The sequence below is a fragment of the Rattus norvegicus genome, chromosome 8, assembly GCF_021556685.1.
Source record: "Rattus norvegicus strain SHRSP/BbbUtx chromosome 8, alternate assembly SHRSP_T2T, whole genome shotgun sequence".
In the NCBI taxonomy this organism is placed as follows: Eukaryota; Metazoa; Chordata; class Mammalia; order Rodentia; family Muridae; genus Rattus; species Rattus norvegicus.
Genome location: NC_141541.1, coordinates 123276011 through 123298115, shown reverse-complemented (window position 1 = coordinate 123298115; position 22105 = coordinate 123276011).

The following is a 22105-nucleotide window of genomic DNA, read 5'->3' as shown; positions in this document are numbered from 1 at the left end:
TTCAGGCCTACAGAACTGTATTTTCCAAAGTGGCACCCTGACGGTTCTTGGTAGGCATTAAGACGCGCCTTGGAATGGAGGGTCTGCTGTCTGGTTGCGGCTCCACCCTAATTAGCTCTGGAACATTCTCTGTGCCCCTTTTTGCTTTTCTCTTCATAGCCCTCGACCCAGCAGCGAACAGAGCTCGGAGTTCCTGCTGACGTTGTGTTTGATGAATGAATAAATACACTTAAGCTGGTAACATCGCTTGCTTCTCAACATAGTAATAAGGGGAAAAAATAGCAAAGCATTTTGACTAGGAAGCTGCTTCATCTATCAGAATATGGAGAGACCAAGTTCCTGGATTTGCATTAAGATAAATGCATAGTACTTTTGCTTGAAATACTTACAGAAAAGCAATTAACTTATGGGTGCCGTGACGCTCCGGAGATGCTCTTCACGTCAATCCTTTCTGGAAGATGAGCACTTCATTTTAATTCCGTGGAGAGCCGAAACCCCGAGGACAGCTTTATATATTGATCTCCCTTTAAGCCTTTTAGATCCTTGCTTCCCAAGTAGGGACCCAGGGATCAGCAGCGATGGTGTTGGTGACACCGGGGTCCGTATTTGAATTGCAGCTCAGACCCCGTCTCACAACTGAGTCTGGGTCTGCACTTGACCAAGAGCCATGGGTGATTCGTGTTCAACCAAAATGGTTTGCAAAAATGCTAACCCTGTCTCAGCGCGCGCGCGCGTGTGTGTGTGTGTATGTGTGTGTGTGTGTGTGTGTGTGTGTGTGTGTGTGTGTGTGTGTGTTCATATGTGTATCCACTTATTTCACTCTCCCTGAACATGGGACTTCAGCTATGCTGGCCGGCCAATGAACTCCAAAGATCCACCTGTCCCCTTCCTTGTAGCACTGGGATCATAGATGCCCATCATTGTGCCCAGCTTTTGTGTGAGCGCTGGAGAGCCAAACTCAGGTCCTGATGCGTGTGTGAAAAGCATTTTACCCAAGGAACCATCCTTGGTCCTACCTGAGGTTTCAAGTGAGAAATGTCTCCTGGCACAGCCTCTGACCTCTTTAAGTCTCAATCTAAGTTTGTCGATTGTGGCCTCTTGAAACACCATGGGACAAACATGTTATGAATAAAGCTCCAGACACCTGGAGAACATTTCCTTCACCTTTGGGTTGGTCCCCATGAAATGCCCTCTGCTGTGAGTTTAAATGAAGAAATGGCTGGCTTCTTTACTGCAGCAGAAGGTAACATTCAAGGTTTGGTTGCTGGTTTTCCTACGTCACAGGGGAAGTACTTCATCAAGGTTAATACTAAGACACAAAACAGACCAAGTGTGTACTAAGAAGCCCGTCTTTACATTTGAGGTTGTTAAGGACCAGAATGGGAATTCTTCAAGGTCACTCCATGATGTAGGTTCAGATCCGCAATCGGCACCTGTCTCAAGGCGAGATGTTTCTCAGAGCATACAGTTGGCGTCACATAGAACATCTGTGAACATGTCCATTATCAGGCCCCACCCCGGAAGAGTCTAAATCTCTGCTGCTTGGGTCTGGGAAACCACATCTTGATACTGTTAGGAGAGCTGTCAGCTCAGAGCCTCGGCAACCAGCGCGTAGACACTCACCCTCACCAAGAGAAACTGAAGATAATTAACAGTGAAGACAGAGAAAGGAAGTATTCAGGGTGGGAAGTATTCAACAAGAAAGAGGAGCAAAGGCGTACTGAGCCCTAAGCCTATCTTCTGGGTCCTGATGTGAGGTTTGGTGGAAATAGCAGTCAAGAGGTGGGCGTGGCTAAGCAGTCCTGATGACGCTGTGGTACCGCCCATCCTCGTCTCTAACAAAGTTGCCAGAACTTTGTGGAGCCTCCTCTTAAGAGGCAAGTTCCCCCTTATGCCAGCATCGGGTTTTAGCCTTTTCTTTTCCACAGCACAGGATATCTCTGGGGAAATTGGAGTTCCTCGGTGCTATTGACTCAATCCTTTGACAGCGAACGGGAATCTCTTCAGAATACCTCCACTCTTGCCGGAAGTTAAAGCACCCTTGAGACAGTGTTTTTTTTTTTTTTTTTTTTTTGGTTCTTTTTTTCGGAGCTGGGGACTGAACCCAGGGCCTTGCGCTTCCTAGGTAAGCGCTCTACCACTGAGCTAAATCCCCAGCCCGTTTAGGAGACAGTGTTTTTTTTTTTTGTTTTTTTTTTTTTTTTTTAAGCACCCTTGAGAACTAGGTATGCTTTATCTGAGAACAAATTAAATCCCACGGTTTGAGTACGCCGCTTCGAGTCTAAGCGGGCGGTACTAGCGTGTCAGCATCTAAGTGGATGCAAATGGCATGACGGCATAGCTGTCTTCCACTGGCCAGGGTTGGTTTGCAAATGCCACTGTGGCTACTCACTCAGAGTTTTTCTCCCCTGATTCTCAGGCTCTGGCGTGTGTGGTAAATATGACAGTCTGTATTCACGGTGTAAATGGACTGATTTTCTCCCAAGACACATCAGTATCTATATATTCTGGGGCAGTTCTCTTGAGTTTTCTGGGAGCTGTGCCTGTCTGACTCACTTTTCTTCCCTCAGTCTTTGGTGCCAGAAGGGGACATTCAGCATACGCGTGTGCACAAATTATTCATTCCCACAGGGTACCAGACTGGCATCTCCTGGAAAGGTCATGTTTCAGAACCCCCCTATTATCAATTCTGACTTGGGTCTATGTACCCTCCAGGCCACTGGGGGGCAGTGTTTGTTCATCCACATGGCCACAGGTTCCCAAGACTGCTGTAGCCAGAAGACAGTGTGCACCAGTGTAGGACAAAGAATCAAGCACGGAATGATGTCTTAATACATGTTCTTCGTGGATGGCCTAAATGGAAATTAATGCAGGCGTCAGACTGCTGTTACAGGAGTAAATTTCGATAAGTCAGGAAGAAGAGATAGGAGGAGTGAAGTGTGGGGCAGTTCGTGCTTCCGAGAGAAAACGAACATTGAGTTTTCCTCTAATGGTTTTGACTACTGTTTCCTATTCCCTTACAGCATCTTCCTTTTCTTGCAAGACTGACTAGCCAAGAAACACACCAAGAGACACAGTACCTGACCACAGTAGCTTTTTCTGGCCACAGATTTACCTATGAACGTCTTAACCCTTCCTGGCTACCTTGGGGGTCTCCTAGGCCTCTTCCTGGCAATCCCAAGGCTCTTGTGTACCTCTGTTGACTCTACGTACTTTATCAAAACGTAAGATCTGTCTCTATCAATGGGTTCTGTTTCCACTGGGGCTAACGGCCAATGTAGAGCATAGAGGCTGCAGTTGGCCAGGCTTGACTCTTGACTCTGATGCCCCCCAACTCTATGACCTTGCCAAGTTATCAGCCTCCCTGTGTCTTCATGAGGTGGAGGCCATTAATGACAGGCCTTGCGAGCACTGGTACAGTTGATGATACATGAGCAATTTCCACAGTGAGCAGAGCTCCCCAACAGGGTAGCCACTGGCTAATTCTACCAAAATTAAATCAAGCTGAGATAATGTTCAGGGTTTTTTTTTTTTTTCAGTTTCCTAGACATAATTTGAGGGCTTGATAGCCCCTGGTTTGGCTCGGGGCTGCCATGTTGCATAATACACAGGCATTTACAGTGCTGTGGAGCTGCACAGCCTGGGCAATTATGTACTGCCTGGGTCCTCAGCCTAGGTAGTGCCCGAGAAGGACCAGGTTTTATGCTCTGAGGCACAAGCGACTTCATATTCAATTATGAGACCTTTAATGCTTAGATCTCCCTTTGGGAATAAATAAAAATAGTAACATCTCAGTCAATGATTGGCTGATGGACTTCCCCCTCCCTCCTTCCTCTCCTTCATTTCCATTAGGAAAGTTCTGGAAAGAACAGCACCTCACCCCATGTCTTCAGAATAAACTATCTCTTGTCCCTTTGAGGAGAGAGCTGTGCTTTTGTTCATACGTTTCGCTTCTTCCTTACTTCCTCCTTTCTTCCCCTTCTTTCCTCCCCCTCCCAGCTTCAGGCTTCACCATCTCAATGTCTCCTTTTTTCAAACAGAAGGATGGTCATAGCATCTGCTGGTCCCTAGACTATTGCTGTATTTTCCCAGCGGCCTGTCCTGAGCACGGAAGCTCATGTTCCAGGGTCCCCTGCACCCATGGTGATATATACATGGCACCCTGGAAAACCCCTGAGTTTTATGAGCCAGAAGGAGGAGCCTCACTCTCCAGCAACTTCGTCCTTTCCCTCCATCAAAGTGAAAGGTTCTGACACAGACAAATGGGATTCTAGTAAATTATTTGTAGTAGCAAATGTCGAGGAATGAGACCAGCCATGCACTGTTGCCATGGGCCACTGCCTGGGCCCAGGAGACACAGGCTTGAGAGAACTTTCTGCTGATGACTCTCTGTAACGAGATAGGACCACTAGTCCTTTCTGAAGGAGCCATAATGGATATTGATTCCTGGTCTGGACGTTTGGCTCATTAAAATATCAAACAAAATCCTGCGGGGGAAGGAGCTGTATTGATTGGTTCATATTGTGTTATGAGTCTGTTTCCTTCGTAACATGTAATTGTGTTTTATAGTCTCTCTAATATGCAAGGATTAAAGACGTAATTTGGCTACACAAGAATTGGCTTATAAATTATGAAGCGTTCTCTCCCATCAAACTCTCGGATAATTATGTTAAAAACTTAGCAAATGTTATCTTTGTAGACTGTTTATACCAGGGAGGGAGACGTCAGAGTGAGAGAAAAACCTTTTCTACCCCTTGTCACATCTTTACTCTCTTAGCGCTTAAGCACACAGTAATGAGTTTAGGGATTCCAAGGCGAGGCTGTTCCATTTTTGCTAAGGTCTATTAAACTGACTTCTCCTTCACATTACTTTGCGTCCAACATCTCCAAATGAGCTGCCATCAGTGGCGTGGTGCAAAAGAATCCCTCTGAAAAGAAGTGGGCTTAACTGGAACCCTGAAAGAAGGCAAGCCAACCAGTGGGATATAGGGGAGATTTTAACCAATTTGTTATTTCCCCTGAACAAGTAGATTGCAGTCTAATAACTCCTCCCTCCCTTCCTATTGTATAGATAGATATTGCCTACGGGGAGCCTGTGCTTAGCTGTACGATATGCGTTGGCCAGTGGAGGAATCACAAGGCAAGGTCCCAGTAGCTGCTTGGAAAAGGCTGTGTGGTAGAAAGTTCTGGTTTGCTCTCCTTCCCTGGAAAGGGACTAGACTAGCCATCTGGGCTCAGGAGAGCAGAATGAACTTGAAGTAGAGCCCTTATTGGACCAACCACAGCTGGCTTGTGGGTGCTCCCCCATCTGTGAGGGGATAAGGGAGTCTTGCTCTATGGTGCTGGGGTTTATATCACAGCAAAACTGTAGGTTTCCCAGTTTCCTTTCCCCATGACCCTCCATCATCATGTCTGAGCTCTCACACATATCGTGGGATTTCAGTCTGATCTTTCCGCTTCCACTTGGAGCCCCAGTCATGGCCTCAAAGCCCTTTCTCCTGAAAGGAATGGGATCTGCTTTCCTTTCCCCGGGGGAACCCCTGTTTTACTATTGTATTTAACAAGAATATGTTTTCCAGTCTAAAGACTTCTAAAATCTCACCCCTGCCATATTTCTAGACCAAAATGCTCCAAATGGTATCTGTAGATAAGGTCATCAAAAGCCTACTGCTGTACTACAGCTGTTTCGTGTAATATTTTCAATGTACATAACGATCAAAGGAAGGAAGAACATTAAGATTGGAAAGTTAAGGATTCTAGAGTAACCACTCTGGAAATCAGTCTGGAGGTTCCTCAGAAAATTGGACATTGCACTCCCTGAGGACCCAGATATACCTCTCCTGGGCATATACCCAAAAGATGCTACAACATACAACAAAGACACGTGCTCCACTATGTTCAGAGCAGCCTTATTTATAATAGCCAGAAGCTGGAAAGAACCCAGATGCCCTTCAACAGAGGAATGGATACAGAAAATGTGGTACATCTACACAATGGAGTACTACTCAGCTATCAAAAACAAGGACTTCGTGAAATTCATAGGCAAATGGATGGAACTAGTAAATATCATTCTGAGTGAGGTAACCTAATCACAGAAAAGCACACATGATATGCACTCACTGATAAGTGGATATTAACCCAAAAGCTTGAATTACCCAAGATACAATCCACAGACCACATGAAACTCAAGAAGAAGGATGACCAAAATGTGGATGCTTCACTCCTTTTTAAAAGGGGGAACAAAAATATTCATAGGAGGGGATATGGAGGCAAAGTTTGGAGCAGAGACTGAGGAATGGCCACTCAGAGCCTGCCCCCACATGTGGCCCATATATATACATCCACCAAAACTACATAAGATTGATGAAGCTAAGAAGTGCATGCTGACAGGAACCAGATATAGATGTCTCCTGAGAGGCACAGCCAGAGCATGTCAAAAACAGAGGCGAATGCCAGCAGCAAACCATTGAACTGAGAACAGGATCCCTGTTGGAGGAATTAGAGAAAGAATAGAAAGAGCTGAAGGGACTTGCAATCTCATAAGAACAACAATGCCAACTAACCAGAGCTCCCAGGGACTAAACCACTACCCAAAGAATATACATGGACTGACCCATGGCTTCAGCTGCATATGTAGCAGAGGATGGCTTTGTTGGGCACCAGTGGGAGGAGAAGCCCTTGGTCCTGCCAAGGTTGGACCCCTCAGTGTAGGGGAATGTGGGGGGGGGGCAGGGAGGGGAGGGTAGTTGGGGAGGGGATCACTCTTACAGAAGAAGAGGAGGGGGATGGGATAGGGAGGCTTATGCCCCGGAAACCAGGAAAGGGAATAACATTCGAAATGTATATAAAAAGAATATCCAATAAAAGGAAAAATAGGATTCTAGAGTAAAGTAAGCCTTGAATTTCCTCAGTGATGGACCATGACATGGAAATGTAAGCCAAATAAATCCTTTTCTTCCCTTACTTGATTTTGGTTGGATTATCTTATACAACAGAATAAAACCAGAATGACTCTTAATACTGAGTTAGTGGATACTGCATAACGTGAGATAAAGTATCCAAGACTGCACGTCATAGTGAGTTAGGAAGTGTGGACCGTTGAGGGCGTTGGCCCCTCTCCACAGGACTGAAGCTGAGGATGCTGTAAGGGGTCATATTCAGCCATATTTTGAAGCTAGACACCAAAATGGTGTTATAAGAAGTACCAGGGCATAGAGGTGATGTCAGTCACTGTTCTGCTGCTGGGAAGAGACACCATGACCAAACCAACTCTTGTGAGAAGAAAACCTTTCACTGGGGCTTGCTTTCAATTTCAGAGAGTTAGTCTATTACCATCCTTGAGGGAAACCTAGCAGCTGGCTGGCAGGCACTGGGGCAGGAGCTAAGAGCTTTACATCCTGATCTGTGGGCAGCAGACAGAGAGAGAGAGAGAGAGAGAGAGAGAGAGAGAGAGAGAGAGAGAGAGAGAGAAAGGCACTGCCTGGTGTGGAGTTTTTGAAACCTCAAAGCTCACCCCCTGTGACACACCTCCTCTAGCAAGGTCACACCTCCTGATCCTTCTAAATAGTTCGTCAACTGGAGACGAAGCAAGCAAATCTGTGAGGCTCTGGGGACATTCTTATTCAACTCCCACAGTGATGACCACATGGGCTCCTCCATTTGACTTTGAGCAAACCTCGTTGACCACACAGTAGGATGAAGAAGGCTGTGAGTGGAGACCATAGGAAGCCTCAAGAGAACTAACTGTCTTTGGCTTGTTCTGTTAGTAATTTCTGCTATCCTTCAAAGTAGAGAACTCTGGTTTACTCTTGGATTTTCAGAGAAGGACCTGTGGGCAGAAGTCCTTGTATGTGTCACCCGGCTCCTGCAAGGGACTTTCCTGGCCATTTTACTTAACTCCACAGATGTTTGCGTATCGGTTATCTGGATGCCATTTTGTTTTTTATCTTTAAGAGATGAAGACTGGATGTCGCTGAATTTGATTAACTTGATCAAGTGTGAAAAGGGGCATGGAAGGGGAGTATGGAGGGAATATGTTCAACATACAACATATACTTGTATTGTCGTTATTTAACATGGTACCATATATAAGTAATATACACAATAAACATTGTGCATTTAAAAATTAATAAAAACAAAAATAACTTGATTGAGGTCATAAGGTCTTTAGATAGAGAAGCCAGAGCTCAAATCAGGGTGCCTGACGCCACCCAAAAGTTTCTGTCTTTTTCTTAAACTGTGTCTTCCTAACCCTGCACATATCTTTACATGTTGGGGAAGTGAATTTATCATCTGCTTTTATTTATTAGAGTATATGGGTTGCCTTTTCCAGAAACCCAAAATAATACTGACTGTATTGGTTACTTTTAGTTTTGCTGTGACCAAGTCTCTGACAAGAAGGCATTTAAAGAAAGGAAGTGGGGTTGGGGATGTAGCTCAGTGGTAGAGCGCTTGCCTAGCAAACGCAAGGCCCTGGGTTCAGTCCCCAGCTCCGAAAAAAAGAAAAAGAAAAAAAAAAAAGAAAGGAAGTTTATCTGGGCTCACAGTGTGAGGGGATACAGTCCATCATGGAGGGAAAGACACAATGACAAGCAGATCCTTGGACATAAGAATGTGTGTCTGGGAACTCCTCATTTCTTCACATCCTAGTAGAACAAGAAATAGGGAGAAGACAGGAAGTAGGACCAGGTTATAAAAAACTCAGGAACCTCTCCTAGTAACCACTTTCTGCAGTGAGGCACCACCTCCTACAGGCTCCAGAACCTTCTAAAACAGCTCTGCCAGCTGGGGAACAAGTGTTCAAACTTGTTGGTCATTTTGTTCAAACCATGGCAGTGGAAGAAACTGGAAGCATTGCAGAGGTTTCTCTGTTAAACAATGGGTTGGAGATCTGCAAGCACATAGAATGGAGCACAAGACACCATCCTGGGGTTCACTCTACTGATGTCTTCTTGCTCCTCTATCTCTATGACATTTTCCTATTTTGCAGGATTTCGGTTTCTTTGAAAAAACACAGAAATGGGAAAGTACTTTCATTTTAATCCCAGGTATGGGATGTGGGGCTGTTTCAGACTGTCCACAGCAGCTGACTATAATTTGCCTCATGCTCTAGCAGGGACGTGATTTTGCCAGCTGCAGTCAGTTTCTACGATTGTGTGATGTTTGGAATTCTGGGGCCTTTTCAGAGGGTATATAAGCCCTGATAGGTGTGATGTTGGTGAGTTGTTGTTGGTTGTTTGGTGGTTGGTGGTGGTAGTTTTTGTTGGTTATTGGTGGTCATTGGTAGGTTGTTGGTTGTTGGTGGTTTATTGGTGTAGGTTGTTGTTGGTTGTTTGGCGGTGGTTGTTGGTGGTTGTTTGGTGGTGGTTGTTTGGTGGTAGTTGGTGGTTTCTGTTGGTTATTGGTGGTCATTGGTAGGTTGTTGGTTGTTGGTGGTTTATTGGTGGTTGTTTGATGGTGGTTGTTGGTTGTTTGGCGGTGGTTGTTGGTGGTTGTTTGATGGTGGTTGTTGGTTATTTGGCGGTGGTTGTTAGTGGTTGTTTGGTGGTGATTGTTGTTGGTTGTTTGGTGGTGATTGTTGTTGGTTGTTTGGTGGTGGTTGTTGGTGGTTGTTTAGCAGTGGTTGGTGGTGGTTGTTTGGTGGTAGTTGTTGTTGGTTGTTTGGTGGTAGTTGTTGGTGATTGGTGGTAGTTGTTGTTGGTTGTTTGGTGGTAGTTGTTGGTTGTTTGGTGGTAATTGTTGGTGGTTGTTTGGTGGTGGTTGTTTGGTGGTAGTTGGTGGTTTCTGTTGGTTATTGGTGGTCATTGGTAGGTTGTTGGTTGTTGGTGGTTTATTGGTTGGTTGCTATCAGTTGCTATCAGTTGCTCTTGGTCATGGTTTGTTAAGCAGTCATTTGCAAAGAAGAAGAAATTAGATATCCTTACAGTGAATATCGAACAGCAGGAAGCTGTCTAATGATAATGTTGCTCCTTTCTAGCCCCTGACTTCATTCCGAAATCTCTTCCCTTTCCCCTCTATCCTTTTTCTCTCTATTGTCTAGGGTTAGGGGGTTGAAAGGGTGAGAAAAGGGATAGATACGGGTGGAAAAAAGAAGAATCCACAGAGTAGCAAAAGGGAGCTACGAGTTCTCACACCAGGAACCAAGGCTTAGACTTGATAGAAGAAAGGCACTTCACTCTCAACACTGTGCATCTCATTTCCATCTATGTCCTGTTCCCCAAAATCCACTCATTTGTCACCCCTAGCTTCTAGGAAGGCTGGGGAGTATCTACTCTGAGCCTCCAAATGTGGCAGGAAAGATCAGTAATCCCCAAGGTTTCACCAGCAAGGAGCAGACTGGGACCTGGTGCACAGCAAGGCTGTCTATTCTGTTCTTCACAGGTTGCACTAAACCTTTCCAGTGATTGCCTTCAGCAAATTGAATTCGAAAATGTGAGTGCAATCTCAAGTAATGGGTGCTTGAGGAACAAGTGCCAATTACTCCCCGTAAAAAAAGCAAGAAAGTACAGTGCTTCACGGGTGTGGATAGAGGGAGCTGTGAGCCCTGTCTAAGATATTGTGGTTGGAGCCCCCACCTCAGCTAATGAACAGAAACACACCTGTCATTCTTGGCCAGGATGAGTCCTGAGCCACCGGAGTTTTGAATTATCACAGGCTTTCTGTAGTGCACCTGTCACATAAACTGTAGCCACTGGTAATTCTAATTTCCCTTTCCATGATCCCACGTCCAGACAGTTCTTTCAGAGCAAAGCAGGTCTTGTCAAAACAGCTGGTACGTCTCCAATCAAACTGCCAGTTTCAGGAAGATGGGGTCAAAGAAAATGAGATCCTCTCCTCCACTGCTTTCTACTTCCTTTATTAAGTAGAGTAACAACAGGAGCATGAACAGGAGGGACAATAGAAAAACTTAAATGGAAATTTCAAATTTACATTTTGAGTTCAGATGACTAGCCCCAAACAGAATTGCAAATGCATGTGTATAATTACCTCCACCTGGAAACCTGATAGATATGACAATGAAAATAAAAAAATGTCCCGGATTGAATCTATACAATGTTTACTCTGAGTACAGACTGCTCAACTCAGTCCAACTCAGTCCATGGACAAATATCATAGGCTTCTCGGGCCATTCAGTCTCTGACACAGCCTAACTGCTGCTAGAGTGACCCATAGGTCAGACAGAAGATCATAGATAGATGGATAGATATTTTAGATAGATAGATAGATAGATAGATAGATAGATAGATAGATAGATAGATGACAGATAGGTAGATAGATATGAATATATGATAGACAATCAGATAATGCTAGATGTAGATAGAGGATAGAGATGATAGATAATAGGTAAACAATAAACCCATAATGTGTAACAGAGTTATAAGATGAATGAATGAATGATAGTTGATTAGATGTAGGGAACAGCTAGCAAGCTAAATGATCATCAGCTAGTTGACTGTCAGATGATCACTAGATAATAGATGACAGGTTATTAGATGACAGTTAACAGATACATTTTAGAGCCTTTTCAAGACTTATTTTCATTTATGTGCATGTGTGTGTGTGTGTGTGTGTGTGTCTTTCTGTGTGCATGCCACATGGAGGTGGCATATGAAGACGCCTCCCTGAGAGGTGTCAGATCCCCTGGAACAGGAGTTATTGGCAGCCGTGAGTCACCTGTTGTGGGGGATGAGACCAAACTTGGATCCTCTCCAAGAGCAGCAAATGCTTTTAACCACTAAGTCACCTCTCCAGCCCCAGTAGTAGACATACTGGTAGGTGATAGAAACCAATGGTATATAGATAAGGAGTGATGGACGGGTGGATAGATGAATGGGATATAAGCTATTGACATTGTCAACCACAGTTTACTAAATCAGTCTGTGCTTCTGTATGGAAAATTCTTAAGGGCACTGCCTTCCTGCCCTGAAACATCCCTACAGGACCCCTGGGCATCTTGGCAAAATATAGGACCAGCAGAAGTAAGGAGCCTCTGACTTGCTAGCATAGCAAGCCCTGCATGGACCACAGTCTCAGATGCATCCTGAGCTGTGGAGGTAAAATAGTCTGATAAACTCAACATCGCCAAATGGTTCTTCAAAGTAGCCAAGCTTGTTCACACCTCAGCAACACCAGCCGCTTTTAAACTCTACAAAGTCTTGTTTGCCAATAGCTATGATTTCCCAGTGTCTCCCATGCTGGTCATTTGAAAGTTGTGAAATTGCACCTTGTTTAAATCTGTTCCTTTTCCCTGGTAATGGAAAATCGGCCATCATTTCATATGCTTATTACAAACTCAGTCTCAGTCTGCTGTGCGGCTCTTATCTGCTTTGGGGACATTTTTGTTATTGGTTTGTATGAGTATTTTTAAAGGGAGGGGTGGGCTGGGTATGAACCTCAGTTGGTACCTGACTCTTGGTTGGATCCCAGTACCTATAAAGGAGGCGTGGACTCTGTGTTCTCAAGGTCATCCTCGGGTACGTGATGAGTTCAAGGCCAGCCTGGGCTACAAGAGACTGTCTCAAAAAGAAACTATCAGTAGCAGTTTTCTGTCGGGAAAGACTTAAAAACTTGGCAGGCACTGTTGCAAACTAAAGATATTCTCCAGGGGCAGGGGGTGGGGGGATTGGTTTCAATGACTGTACCTGGTATTAAAGATCTACCACTGAGGAGTTTAAACATGCAGAGTCTATACATTATGCAAACATCGCCCTGGCCAAAGGCTCACAGGCAGAGGATTTCCCTACTACCTGCTATCAAGAAACAAAGCTGTGATTAATTGAGAGCCAAGGAGGAGACTAATTGGAGCAGTAAATAAAGTCTTGCCCTGCGGGTCAGCAGATCCAGAAGGATAAGAAGTGTTCAAGGACACAGGCTGCTCAGTCTCTATTTGGTCTGTTCCAATATATAGGTCAGGACCCAGCATGTGAGGACTATCAGTGTTTGTCGAATGAATGAGTGAGTATAAGATGGCCACTGGGGAGGATGGACTCCTCCCTGGAAACCTCTTAGCGCTGCTCTCATGACTCTGGCTTTATCTGTCTCATTACGGCAACTGAAAATAAGGATGAAGAAAATCTCATCCGATAAAGCTTTGAATAATGACCCAGTCCTACACAAAGGGGGTGGGAGGCCAGGGATACAAAAGTATTAGTGACATCCCTATACATCTTCTGATAAAAAGTTTATGAATAAGTAAAACTTGTAAATTCCTTTCTACATTTTGTAGTGTCTTTCTAGGAAAAAGAATCTAATTATTATAAACACTTGTTCCTGCAACATGTTAACATTTTCCCTGTCTTGAAAACTAAACTGGGCAGAGCTGTTTTCCTGTCCTGCATGCTCTCTGGGGGATGGGAGGAGCCCACACCAGGCTCTCGGAATTTCCTGGGGTGGGAACGTTCCATACTTTGCAGTAACTGGACCTATCAATGAAACCAGACTCTCAGAGCTGAGAACTGGAAAAGATGGCCCCAGTCCTCTCGGCTGGAATGCTTTCTTTATTGTTCTTTTAACAAAGGGCCATGCTTTTGTCCATTTGTGGTTTTGTTACTTTGTTTGCTTTCTTGAGACAAGGTCCCAAGTGTAGCCAGAATGGCCTTAACATCATGGCGACCCTCATCCTGCATCCTTCTAAATGCTGAGGGTTGGGGTTAAAGATTTATTTTTCAGTGTGTGTGTGTGTGTGTGTGTGTGTGTGTGTGAATTTGTGTGTGTACATACATGTATGTGTGTGCATGTATGTATGCATACACATTCGTGTGTGTGTCTGTGTGCATGCGTGCACTTGTTCATGTGTGTGGTTCTGTTTGTCTGTTGATTGGTTGGTTTGTTTGGTTTGGTTTTTCTACTGGTTTTGGATTTCTCTGCACTAGAAGCAGGACTCTACCCATGACAGACATAACTACAAATACTTCTGAAACAGCAAACTAGTATTTTCTATTGTTTGGTCTGAGCCTTGATTTTCTGTCTCTTCACTGCTGCTGTTTTCGTTCTGGGACAGGGTGGACGAAGTTACTGAGGACCTTAATTCATTTCATCCTCCTCCTCATTACCATCATCATCATCACTATCATCTTCTTCATTGTCATCAACATCATGATCATATGTTTGCATATTTGTGTGTGTGCGTGTGCCTGTGTGTGCTGTGTATAAGCCAGAGGTTACATTTTCTGGTGTCCTTCCTGAGGTGCCATCTGTCCACTTTGATCTTTTTTGTCAGGGTCTCCTACTGGCCTGAAGCTTGCCAATTAGGTTAGGCTGGGTGCCCAGTAAGTGCCCAGGAGTCTCTCTGTCTCCCCAGCACCACAATTACAAGTGTGTGCCCCCACAGTCTAGTTTTCTATATGGGTTCCCCCAGTCAAACTCAGGTACCCACCCCACAAAGCAAACATTGTATAGATAGTCATCTTCCCAGCCCTTGTTAGCTTTTAAGTCAAGTCATACAAAGTCACCAAATAATAGGAAGATATGTAGCAGTAATTGTCCAGGGGTCCTCTTGGGTCTTTCTAAACACAAGGCATTTCCCAGGGCTGTTAAAGCGAGATGCCCTCCCCGGCCCCCACTTCAGGAGGCTCTGCCGATGGGACCGAGTTCCCAGATTCAACATGAGGGCTCAGACCATGAGCCCCATGAGGAGGCTGGTATTCCGAGTGAAAATTAGCTTTCCCATTTTAGTGAGCTGGAAGGAAGAGGAGGAGGAGGAAGTAGAAGAGGAAGAGGAAGAGCAGGAGGAGAATGAGGAGAAGATGGAGGAGAAGTAGAAAAATTTGAAGGAGGAGGAAGAGCAGAGTGAGGAAGAAGAGAAGGAGACAGAGAAGAAAGAGGAGGAGGAAGAAGAGAAGAAGAGGAAGAAGAGGAGAGGAAGAAGAGGAAGAGGAGGAGTAGAAGAAGAGGATAAAGAGGAGGAGGAAAAGGAAGAGAAGGAATAGGAAGAAGAGGAGAGGAAGAAGAGGAGGAAGAGGAGGAGGAAGAGGAGGAGGAAGAGGAGGAAGAGGAGGAAGAGGAGGGAGAGGGGGAGGAAGAGGAAGAGGAGGAGGAAGAGGAACCTGAATTTTTTTCTTTCTTTTTCTTCTAGTAAAAGAAAAATACTCAGACACTTTTCAGCTTGGTCAAGATTAATAACTCATAATCTGAAGATATTGGCTTCTGTTGGAGTAGATATCAAGATTTATTGACCCATGGAGTAGATATTAAGGGGGGTGAAACGGAGGTTAATAACAAACCTCGAGGGATAATACATCTTCATATTTGCTGAAGTAAAGAGCCAGCTCCTATATTGCTCATACATACATTCAAAAGCCTCTTTAACCAAAAAGCCAAGAAGTGTCTCGGCTGTGACAGATTGTTTAAGGGTACTGCCGAGCCTCCATTTATGTTAACGTTCTCTGGGGAAGGGGGCCACAAGAAAAACAAAACATGAATCTCCTCCTCTGGGCATCACCAGCAGCCAATCAAATGCAGTCAGTTATTTACATATGAGATTTGATTGGAAGAGGCTGATCCTAATCAGCGGCCCCCTGGTCAGTCTCCTAGTGTAGGCCAGGCCTCCGATTGACAGACCAATTTCCCCCACCTCGTAAATCCATCCTTCTCTATACACGAAACTAAAATATCCTCAACCAGCGACTTTATACAGACTCAGATAAATCTGTCAACGAATTTCATAAAGTAATGTTTATTAAGGAAATTGGCTTTAAACATAAACAATTAAGGGATGAGGAGATGGCTCCGTGGGCATAGCTTTCGCTTAAGGACCTGAATTCTGACCCTCGGCATGAATGACGTGGGGGACTTAAGGCTTGAAGCATCCAGGGCATAGTGACACCAGAGTAGTAGTATTTTTAAGGAACTCTAAGGGACCGTTAAGATTATGTGGTGAGGGGGCTGGAGAGAGGATTCAATAGTTAAGAGCATGTACTTACATCAGAATGTGGTTCTTAGTACCCACATGGTGGCTCACAACTGACTATGACTCCAGTTCCAAGGGCTCCAGTGCCCTCTTCTGGCATCCTCAGGAACACACACACACACACACACACACACACACACACACACACACACACACGAAGAAATCTTTTTAAAAGGTTGTATGACTCAAACATTGTGAGTCTTTGATGTAGGCATATCATAAGTAACCTGAACCATGACCTTGTTGAACTTATTAATGCTTGCATTTAATAATATTGTTTTTATGTGTATATATGTGTTCATGTGCATGCAGGTGCATGTACATGTATAGGTACATATGCATGTGTGTGACCATGTCTGTAGAGGCCAGAAGATGACCTTGACAGTCACTCTTCAGGTACATACACCTTTTCTTCTGTTGTTGTTGCTGCTGCTGCTGCTGGTGGTGGTGGCAGACAGTTTCTCATGGGCCTGAAGTTTGCCAGGTAATCTAGGCTGGCTATCCGTGTCTGCCTATGTCCTCCTTTCCAGTGTGTCATCGCTAATAAATAACCTGGGATCTAGGGAATCGAACTCAGGTTTTCATGTCTGAGAGGCAGGTGTTGGCATTCTTCTAGGCCCCACCCCACAGTTACCTGGCAACAGCCCAGTATGCCAGACTCAGTAGAAAAAGGGCTGCTTGCCCCCTCCTCACTCTCCTTTTCTTTTACCCTCTGTCCCTTCCCTCCGCATTCTCCTCCCCCAGCTCTTTCCATGTGCTCAGGGCTGGCCTTTACTCTGTCTCTCTCTTTCCCTCTCTTTCCCTGTCTCTACTACCCTCCCCATTATTATACTGTCACTGTCATGTAGCTTGTCCCTCAGGGGCAAGAAGGGATGTCACAGCATGGGCCTGCAGAGGCACCCCTTCCCCCACACCATACTGCACCTCTACCAAACATATCCATGGCTTCTTTCTTTTCTTTTTTATAAAACACAACAGTAGGTACTTTAGCAACTAAGCTCTCTCCCCAGTCTAGTCGCCAGATTTTAAAAGTCAGGAGAGTAATATGTGAAATATTAGGGTACACTGCTCTTCTTCAAGAAATCGGGTGACATGGCCATACCCACCCATATTCTCAGAGGTCCCAAACTCAAGTCCTGCCAAGTACCAACTAGCTGCCAGAGTAGGACCCGGTCCCACCCATGAAAATACGGAGACAGAGAGCGATGCAATCAAGCAAGAGGTTTAATGATCCAGCGTGCTGGGGTGGCCCTGTAATCGGGACAGAGGTGACCCCTAGTAACAAAAGCACGCACTTTGTATACACTTGTGGAGAATAGCCTTTGGCAACAGCATGAGCTGGTCCCTGATGATGCACATCTACCCTTACATTCCTCAGTGGTGAGATTTCTTTGGCACGCAGATGGGGGGGGACTGCTAAGGGTCCTGCCCTCTTTGAGGTTAGCTCATTTCCTGGAGCAGGGTGTCATTCTAAATTCTTTGGACAGGGTGTAAAGCTGGTGAAAGCCCTTAGGGTCCTCATAACCTACCTACTTTCTACCAGGCCAAGCCTCCTAGTAGAACGTATGCTTCAGTAAGAACTAGGGTCCTTCACCAGCTGCAGGAAAGACTTGCTCCTGTCTCTGATTTTTCCAAGGTAAGAGCTCACCATCATGTGACATGGTCCCTACCACCCTCTGCATGTCCACATTGGGGCTAAGAGTCAACAGTCAGGTGTTATCACGTCCAGATTGGGACTTTTTCTACCCAGAATAAAAGAAAGATGCATTTAGGTTCATACCCATGTGGTTTTCAGGAGTAGAAAGATTCCCAAAGCCTGAGCCAGCCACACGTTTTGAAAGAAATGCATGTGCTAGACTGGCTTTTTAAAGAACACGGTGAGAATCTGCAGTCTAATATACCAACAAGGTGCATTTGAAGTTGAAGGAGAGATACAGCCTATAGCCTCCATGAGGAAAACACACCATGAGAAGAATCCTGGCAGGAATGCAGTGTGGACTGTGCATGGTGCCACGTTCTGTCAAAGAAACCAATGCCATGGCAAGTCGCTTCTACAGACATGAAGTGTGTCTTAAAAGCAGCGGTGCTGCGACTTGGGTGGGATTTGTACATACATGACACTTACATGTCACTTGCCCAGGTAGGTATCTGCGTTTCATAATCATGCATGGCATGGTGGAGCTGGAGAAACTGAGGCCAGAGCAGAGCCTAGGATTATTCTTCCTGCGTGTCCGACTTTCTCCCCTGAGACTGAGGCTCACTTAAGAATGAAATTAAGCTTCAAGGTAATTTAGACATGAAAATTAAGTCAGACAATCTCCCTTTATTATTCAGTAATGAACCTAACGTCTTTTCAATGATCCCCGAAGTCCCCTCCTGATGAAGCCTGTTTCCACATCAGTGGCTGGGGTATCGAAATCGATATTAGGGTTCTGACTGTGCCTCCTTCATCAAAAAGCACTGCCTGCTTTTTGTCCCTGTCTCCCCCCTTGCAACACTCCTATGACCTCACCACCTTCTGCTGCTCTTGACTCTGCCCTTCTCATCCCAGGCGCTTTTAGGAGGGAACCACCACCTGCTATTCTACTGTTAACTCTCTTCCTCCCAGCTTAAGGGTTTATTTTGGCTCATAGCAGGGATAGGCTTAATGGCACCAGATAAGTATACCTGGATGTCCGCATCTCCACACCTCCGTGAGAGCAGGTGGTAGAGAAAAGCAAATACTGGGGCTTAGCTTGATCACTCTCCCCTCCCCCTTTTTCCTTTCTTCTTTCCTTTTTTATAAAGACCAAAGCCCCAGCCCATGGTACGATGCTGCCCATATTCAGGTTGGGTGTTCTTTACACAGTTAAACCTCTCTAGAAACACCCCCAGACATGCCAAGAGATGTGTCTCCTGGGTGTCTCCAAATACAGTCAAGGAGACAATGAAGACAAATGGACACGCTGACCCCAGCCTTGCCTTCTCAAATCTAGTCTTGAGATCCCCAAAGAAACAGCCATCAGACCTGGGCGTGCCCTTCAGCATCAAATCCAATGCTGCAGCTCCTCATGAAGCCTGTGTCTTTAAGTCCCTTTCAGCCACGGTGCCCTCTTTTGCCTCCAGCTGGTGTTGTAATGCTCCCACTGGGATGTTTCTCCTGCTTCTGTGATAGCAGCTCAAAATAACCACCAGATTTGGTCCTCTGCCCTCTCCCCCAGGCCAATCTCTGGACTATGCAGTGAGCTGAATGTCAGAAGGCTCCAGAATCCCTTGCTTCCTGGCCAGTATTTGACCAGCACCAACAGATGGCTCGGCTACCCCTCCTGCTGGCTTCCTTAAACACCCTTCTCACTTGCTGTCATGCTGCCTTCTAAAGCAGCCCTGCTGGCCTCTGTCCCCACAGTGGGTCTGCCAGTGCAGGGACTGAACACAACTGCTAGCTCTGTTCCTACACCTTAGCGCAGTGACACTTTAAGTTGGGTCCTCCTGAACTTGGGCTGGCTGTGAAGCAGTAGAGACACATCCAATCTCGCCTGCCCCCCCCACCCTTGCTCCCCTCCCCTGCCTGCTTCCCAAGGGATTTTACCAGAAGCTAAACTCACATTCCTTCCTTTCCTCCAAAGAGCAAGAACTAAGGATTTCAAGAGTTGGTGTAAAAGATGAGAACCTCTGAAGAGCAGAAGGAAACTGGTATGGAGCACAGTTATTCAGAGCATCCCAAAGACACAATCTCAAAGGGTTTGGACAGTGAGAGAGAGAGAAGGTGGCGGGGGGGGGGTGCAGGGAGGGAGAGAGAACTGGATGTATGCGGACCCATAACCACATCCTACTTGCTTTAGACATGTCAGCTTACTTTAACATTTCTGAGGAAGAGTTGTGCCCAAAAGTTAAAAAGAAGAAAAGATACAAGCTGAACAAGATTTTGTACTACAAATCCTTCAGTAAAACAACTAATAAGAGATGAGATCCAAAGAGAGGACTGCATTACAACCATGGAGGCCCCACCTATCATATCATGTGACTTGGAAAGTTTGCTTCTTCCTCGTTTCTTTCTAGTATCCAAAAGAAGGAAATAGGCAGAGTCATCACCAGCCGGAGACTGTGATCACCACAGTAGCTAACACGCACAGCACATAGCAGTCTTGGTGCTGGTGTTAGCACTGTAGGCAAGCATTTCAGAGAATCCGTGTCACAGTCCCATGAGAAAAGCACTGCTGTGAGCTTCCTTCTACAGATGGGCAAACAGAAAGAGCACAGACCTGGCCCAAGCAACACATCCTAAGTGACAGCTATAAACACCCAACGCCATGCTCTGTGGTGGGACAAAGAGTGCTCTGCACTATCCCATTCCTTCATAGTGTGTGTGTGTGTGTGTGTGTGTGTGTTTGTGTGTGTGTGTGATGTGTGCCTGTCTGTCTGTCTGCCTGCCTGTCGGGAGCATGCCCAGACCATGACATGTGTATGGAGTACAACTCAGGGATTTGGCTCCCTCCTTCCATAGTGACAAGGTGGGTAGCATCTCAAGCCTGACAACCTGAGTTTGCTTCCTGAGACCCACGTGGTTGAAGGAAAGAACCAACTCCTATAAGTTTTCCTCTGACCTCCACACACATGCCCTGTCATGTATACACACAACATAAGCCAGCAGATAACAGATAATTATTTAAGTAGCAAGAAAGGGTATGATTTCACACGGCGACCTCTAGTTCTACACGTTTTCCTGAAAAAGACATTTCATTCATCTTTATGGCTGAATAAATTTCAGTTATATCCATAAAACACATTTTCTTCATCCACTCCTCAGTTCACAGATGCTGATTGTATGACGTGGCGATTGTGAACAAGCATGTAGTAAACACTTATAAGGGGCAATAAACACTGGGGCAGCCGCAGCTCCTGGAGTAACATAGCTGGGTCATGCGGCAGTTCTATTTCTAGGGTTTTTTGAGGAACATTCACACTAATCCCCATGCAGCTGGGCTCACCCCCATCTGGACAATCCAGACATAGTCTTTTTGCTCCACATTTTTGCCAGACTTTGTTGTTATCGGTTATTTGTTTTGTTGATGACTCGTTCAGGAGAGTGAAGCGGAACCAAATTCAATGAAATAATTGAGTGAAATAAATCAGACCCAGAAAGATAAAAACGCTGTGTGTTTTCTCTCATTTATGGATCCAAGATCTTATGTGAACACATAAAACCTCATGTATATCATGTATCTAGGACATGGAAGAAGTGTGAATGGGATGGGAGGGCAATGAACGTGAATAAAGGGGGGGGGCCACTGTGGGTGACCGTGATCAAAGCACATTATATGCTCACACAGTGTGAAGCCTGTGTACGATAGCAGAGCTGTCACTACACACAATGCGTGGATGACAATAACATTTCTGTTCTAAATGGCACACTTGTCTTAATCAAGTTCAGGATGAATGAGTGGAAAGTTTTACCAAAATAAAGGTGGAAGAAAGTTCCTATGGTATTCCATTTTTCATTGATCTCTTTGCTTTCTATTTTTCTTTCTCTTTATTATTTTCTCAAACAGTTACTGAGTTGTTCAGACATAAAATCTCATACCTGAGAGATCTTAGTCCTTAATTATAGTGAAAGACCCCTGGAGTGGGGAGACCCTCACTCAAGTCTTGGGATGATGCGACCCCCCAAGAACTCATGTAAGACCGTCCTTGCTGTAAAAATACGAGGTTTATTGATAGGAACCGGTGCACTGGGGTCAAGACTCATATCCCATGCAGGGGCAGAGGAGTTCGACTCCAAGTGGCTGGGAGAAGAGATATTTAAAGGAAGAAACCACAACCCAAGGGGCTAGGGAGGGTGTTATTGGAAAATGTTGAGAATACCAGTGAAAAATCACAAGGTGAAGCTTCCTGTTTCTCAAGATTGTTTAACTTTATGGCCAGCCAGTTCCTGGGAGGAGTTTCCTGTTTCTCAAGATTGTTCTTTAAGATTTTGATCAAACTTTATGGTCAGTTAGTTCCTGGGAGAGAGTTGCCAAACTGGCTGGTGTAATTGCAGTTCCAGGGCCCGACCAGTTTCTTCTGCTCTAAACTTTTGTCTAGGGGGGCAGCCTTAAAACTTCTACCTTTCATTAGAAACAGGTATTTCTTTGACAATGACCTCTTTCTCATTTGGGGTGCTGGAGATCATTGGAGTTGCAATGGCTGCCCTCTTGTTTTATGATTTGAGGTTCCAGAATA